Here is a 6,000-nt window from a genome sequence, read left to right on the forward strand (position 1 = left end):
ATATTATCTCAAACGTGACAATTTTCGCTAAGTAAAGAAGCAATTCATGTTCTCTCATGCAAGTTGCCAGCTCAAATATGTCAATCTCTCTCATGAAAAAAAGGGAATTTGCTCCCTAAGAATGGAGAGATTGATTTTTAGTTGTTCGGGAGGATGACTTGTTCTCGTCCGCTCATGTCAATCACAACGAACTAAATATTATTGATTTAGAGAAAATTAAGAAAGTTCATGATGCCTGGTGTTGGGAAAAATCCCTTATGATGTTTTGAAGATGAAAAAATAATCAAAGGCTACTAATGTGTTTTAATGGTTGAGTAAACCATGTGAAAAATGCAAAAGCCGTTATGCAGATAATGTCCTAATAGGATCATCTAAAGATGAGGAGTATACTATTCTATCAATGGTGAACAAGGCATTGGCCGTGAAGTTGTCTACAAGCTAGAGATACCTAAGTAAAAGCCAAAGAAAAGGATTGAAGAAATTCTACCCATTTGGCATGTCGTGTTTGTCGCTAATAAACTTGAGAGCCTCATGATCATAATGAAGAATAAACTATTTGGTCTCAAGTAATGACTCCAATGATCAAGAGCTCTCACAATGGCGTAGAACTCCTTATCATAATTTGAATAGTTCTTTGAATTTGTCAAATTCTCAATGAAAAAGGCATACGGCTTTTGGGCTTGGACAAGAATAGCTCTAATGCCAACTCCACTTGCATCGCACTCAACTTCAACAACTTTATCAAAATCTGGAAGCGCAAGAATAAGGGACTCACAAGTTCATGTTTGATTATTTAAAAGAGTTGTGAGCAGCATTTGTCCATTCAAAAGATCCCTTCATGCACTCGGTGACAGAAGCCATGATGGTACTAAAATCGTTCATGAACCGCCGATTAATGAAACGAGTCCATGAATACTTCTCACATCAGAATTGGACTTTAAAATCAACCATGTTTTCATTTATTCCATTTGGAATTGACGGAGATCCCATCTTTTGAAACAACATACCCAAGGAATACACAATTGAAGAGAAAAGAAGGTATTTCTCCATTTTAGCATAGAGTTTCTGTTCTCTCAGGACTTCAAAAACCACTTCAAATGAGATATATGCTCTTCTTCGTTCTTATTGTAAACAAGAATATCATCGAAATATACAGCAACAAATTGACCAATAAAGAAACGAAAAACCTCGTTCATGAGTCTTTTGAAGGTGCTCGAAGCATTAGATAGTCTGAATGGCATAATCAACCACTCATAGAGGCCCATTTTATTTTTGAAAGCTATCTTCCTTTCGTCTCCTTCTCTCATCTTGATCTGGTGATAGCCACTCCTCAAGTCTATCTTGGAAAACATAGTAGAACCATATAACTCATCCAGCATATCATAAAGTCCAAGTATGGGGTACCTATACTTAATGGTGATGTTGTTGGCTCAGCTATTGACACATATCATAAATGAACCATCTTTTTGTGGGGCAAAAGGACACCAGAAATGCCATAAGTTATGTACGGAGGTCACTTTGGTGCCAAAACTTTTTTTCGGATCACTTTGGTGCCAAATCGGAGGAAAATAGATCACTTTAGTGACTCTGGCCAAAATTTCGGCCAAAAAGCTGATGTGGCATTTATATTTGAAAAAATGATCTGACTTGTACACGTGAAAATTATATGGCTTTTTTTAGAATTTTTTAATCTTTTTTTTTCCTAATTTTTTCCCGGTCGCCGGACCCGGCCAAAGGGGAGGGCCGGCGAGGCCAACCTCGCCGGCCTCTGACGAAGCTCGCCCCGCCGGCCCCTGGCTGGGCGAGGTCGCCTCGCCCAGCAAAGGCAAGGCCGACCTCGCCGTCGCCTGGGTCGAAGCGACGGCAAGGTTGGCCTTGCCTTTGCCGGGCGAGGGGAGACCTCGCCGTCGCGACCTAGGCGACGGCGAGGTCGGCCTCGCCAGATCCGGGAGAAGCTCGCCCCGCCGGCCACCAAGAAGCTTCGCCAGACTCGGCGAGGCCGACCTCGCCGTCGCCTCGAGTCGCGACGGCGAGGTCTCGCCGCCCGGCAAAGGTGAGGCCGACTCGCCGCATCGCGAGGCTGCCTCGCCGCCCAGCGAGGTCGGCCCTCGCCCGACTCAGCGAGGGCTGCCCGCCGGCGTCGGCCGAGGGTCGCCCTCGTCTGGGCGGGCGAGGACAACCCTCACCGGCGTCGGGCGAGAGCTGTCCTCGCCCGCCCAGGCGAGGGCGACCCTCGCCTGAGTCGGGCGAGGGCTGTCCTTGCCCGACTCAAGCGAGGGTTGCCCTCGCCCGCCGCCGATGAGGGCGGCCCTCGCCAGCAGCCGGCGGGGCTGACCTCGCCGGTTTCCACCTCTGGCCGATTGGCGGTCCGGCGACCGGCCAGAGGTTGAAGATGAAGAAAAAAAAAGAAAGAAAAAACAAAAAAAATTAATAAATTTTATTTTTCTAAAAAAGTATACGTCAGCGGACTAAACGGCGTCGTTTTTTATTTTTAATGCTGACTGGACCTCTCCGGCGAGCCATGGACCTCTCCGGTGAGCCATGTCAGCGCCACGTAGGATTTCCGACAAGCCATGTCAGCATTGGCACTAAAATGATCGTTTTTCAAAAAAGTTGGCACCAAAGTGACCTCCGTACACAAGTTATGGCACTAATAGTGTTCTTTTGCCTCTTTTATGGGCACGAGTAGAGCTGGAACGGAACATGGGTTCATGCTTTCTCAGACATATCCTTTGTTGATAAGTTCTTCGACTTGTCTTTGCAACTCTTTTGTTTCTTCCAAGTTGCATCGATAAGCTACTTTGTTCAGTAGAGAAACACCAGGAAGCAAATTGATGTGATGTTCGATGCCTTTTATGGGAGATAATCCATGTTGCAATTCCTCCGGAAATACATTTACAAATTCTTTCAATAGGGAATGCATTTTTGGATGTAAGGAACTTTTCTATCTCACTCTTTTTCTCAACCATAAGCAAAGCTAATATATTTTTATGTTTGATAATGTTTCAACGCGTGTTTCACTCAAGAAAAGGATTTCCTTAATCGTGTTTTCCGACCTAGGTTGATTTTTGTTGATCATGGACAGATTCAAGGGTACAAGAGTGATCCATTTTTGTTCCTTGTGAAAAGAGTACGTGTTTTAACAACCATCATGCATAGTGTTCTTATCATATTGCCAAGGCCTCCCCAACAATAAATGATATGCATCCATGGGAATGGCATCACACAGAACCCGATCCTAACAATTCTTACCAATCGAAAATGATATGAGAGCTACTTTGATTACCTTAAGATCACTCCCTTTACTATTTTTATTGTTGAGGATACTTCGACGTAGGTAGCTTCAGTTTGTCGATCAAGGTTGCCGATACAACGTTGATGCAGCTTCCGCCATTAATAATCATCGTACACACCTTGTTAATTGTGCAATAGGTGTGAAAGATGTTTTCCCTTTGCTCATTCGCTTTCGAAGAAATTACGATGTATAATGCTCTCTAGATAACCAATAGCTCTCCATCATCGTCTTTCTCCACAACTTGCTCTTGTTCTTTCGAATCAGAACCATTCTGGTCAGAATCATTTTCAGACTTTGGATGTTCTAAATTGATCTTCTTAATTTCTTCAAGAGTCATAACTCTTTGATTAAGAAAATTAGTTTGTAAATGCTCAAAGCCATGGCACTTAGAACATTTCCCTACTTCATTATCAGTTTTCTTGTGGAATTCTTTTGGCAGGCCCCGCAGACTTCTCCTTGCCTTTGTCTTTTGTCAACATGCTCTCGGCCTTACTTGAGGAAACACCCATAAAGTTGGATGTTCCCTTTGTTGAGGTTCTGGTGGAAAACGTCTTGCTGCTCTTCAATTGCTTCTCAACCTTCATCGCCAGTTTGCATACATATTCAAAGGACCAATAAGGTTAAAGTTCAACCAATTCAACAATTTCCCAATTCATTCTGTCGAGGAATCGATCAATGGTTTGCTCCAAAACTTATGAAACTTCACACCTCATCTTGAGTTGTCAAACACGCTAATGGATTCTTTCAATGCTCATCTTTTATTGTTTTAGAGAATTCAATTGGAGGATAGTTGTCAATCAAGAACCTCTTTCTGATAAGTTTCTTGAGTTTTTCCCAAGACTTAATCTTTCATTTTCCTTCCCTGGGTTGCTGATGCTTTACACTCCCACCAAAGAGAAGCATATTTTGTCAATTTCACGATAGCAACATAACATCTCTTCTCATCTGAGTAGGAGTTGAAGTCAAAAACTCTTTCGATAACGTGCAACCAATTGACAAATTCCTGAATTGAGACTACCTTCAAATTCAGGCGCCTTCACTTTTATTTCGTGATCATTCTCCTTATGCCTCTCTCTTCTCCTTCGGACTTGGTACTCTGAATCACTAGAGTTACCCTAATGGAATCAGATTCGTCACAAAAACTTCGACAAGAATCTAAATCGTCAGGTTGATGTCGATCATTATGAAGTTTTGTTGGTTGTCTTTATCTCACCAGATCTTCCAGAAGATTGAGAACTCGCTCCATTTGTTGCTGGAGATTCTATATAGTACGATCTTGCCTTTCAATTTGTGTTTGCTCCAAAGTCAAGCCTCTTGGAACTGAGTCATCCATGTTTAGAAGAAGATGGACAATATAAGGAATCACTCAAACGAATTCAACCTTGAGTTTTGATACCAACTTGATGCATGAGTGGGTGAGTGATTTCGCAAATTGGGAAATTATCTTGTTAAATGTATGGATCGATGTGTGGACTGACAATAGGACAATGGGTACTAGGATGAAGGATATTAAGGGTTCACCACCGATGCTTAAAGGCATAAGCCACTAGCAAAGGATAAAGAATTGAGATAGATGACAGCTCACCACCAAGGCGTAAAGGATTACTCCACTGGCCAAGGATAAAGAACTATTTGATGCACCACTAAGGAACTTGGATAAAGAATCAGATAAATAGTTCAACTCACATAGAGGAATTCTCATATATTCATCAAAGTCTGCTTTACAATGGAGAACTCTCCTCTATTTATAGAGGTCCACGATGTAGGAAATAGACAAACATTAAAGAGACATGGGAACTACCCAAATATTGAAAACATAGGAACTAGAAAGCAATAAAACACTTAATAACTAGAAAATGCATTTAACACTCATAATGACTATGAAATGCAATAGATATGGAGACTTGAAATCTTGACTCTTCAACATTGCTATTCTTCTTCCAAAATTCATCCACCAGCCTTAACTAGAAAATAACTATATTAGAGCTTCATTAAATAACCAAGAAAATCACTTAGAACAGCCTCCCGTCGATATGCAGTTGATTAGTGTTGAAATCAGTAACTAAACTAGTGAATCAGTAGCTTAATACTTGAACGGTAAGGAAGAACCGACAACTCCTCAATCGATAACTTGGTCGATATTTTTCTTATCGACAACATCATTCTCGACCCATCGAAGCAAGTTATGACCGAATTCTGTCTGGGCTTGAATAAACATAAATTGTGCTAAATTTGTCATTGGAATTAAGTTAGATGCTCCCACATCACTATTTGTGGGCAACTTGCATCTATTGATGTTAATCTAGATGAGGAAGATAAAACATGTACCTTAGTGTATTCTCTACCGAATTCATGGGAAGATATAATTGTTTCCATTGGCACTGGTGTAAGTTCCGTTGGCACAGGAGACATGTATCTCATCCGCAATTCATCTCAGGGTGAACGCAATGCAATAATAATTTATATTAGAGTGTCTTTCCACGTGACACCTCATAGAGATTGGTTATATTGTTATGTGCCACATTAGGGAGGTACAGTGCGAATGGGAGATAGTACGACGCTTGATATTGTTGGTTGTGGAAAGGTGAAGTTGAAGATGAAAAATGGGATAATCAAGAATCTTCCGGATGTGATGCATATTCTTGGTCTTATTAGAAATTTTATTTCTGTGGGATTACTTTCACAAGTAGTGTGACATCCTCAAT

This window comes from Syzygium oleosum, unplaced genomic scaffold, assembly GCF_021117445.2.
Source record: "Syzygium oleosum isolate NSW1041296 unplaced genomic scaffold, Sole_v2.1 Sole_v2.18, whole genome shotgun sequence".
NCBI lineage: Eukaryota > Viridiplantae > Streptophyta > Magnoliopsida > Myrtales > Myrtaceae > Syzygium > Syzygium oleosum.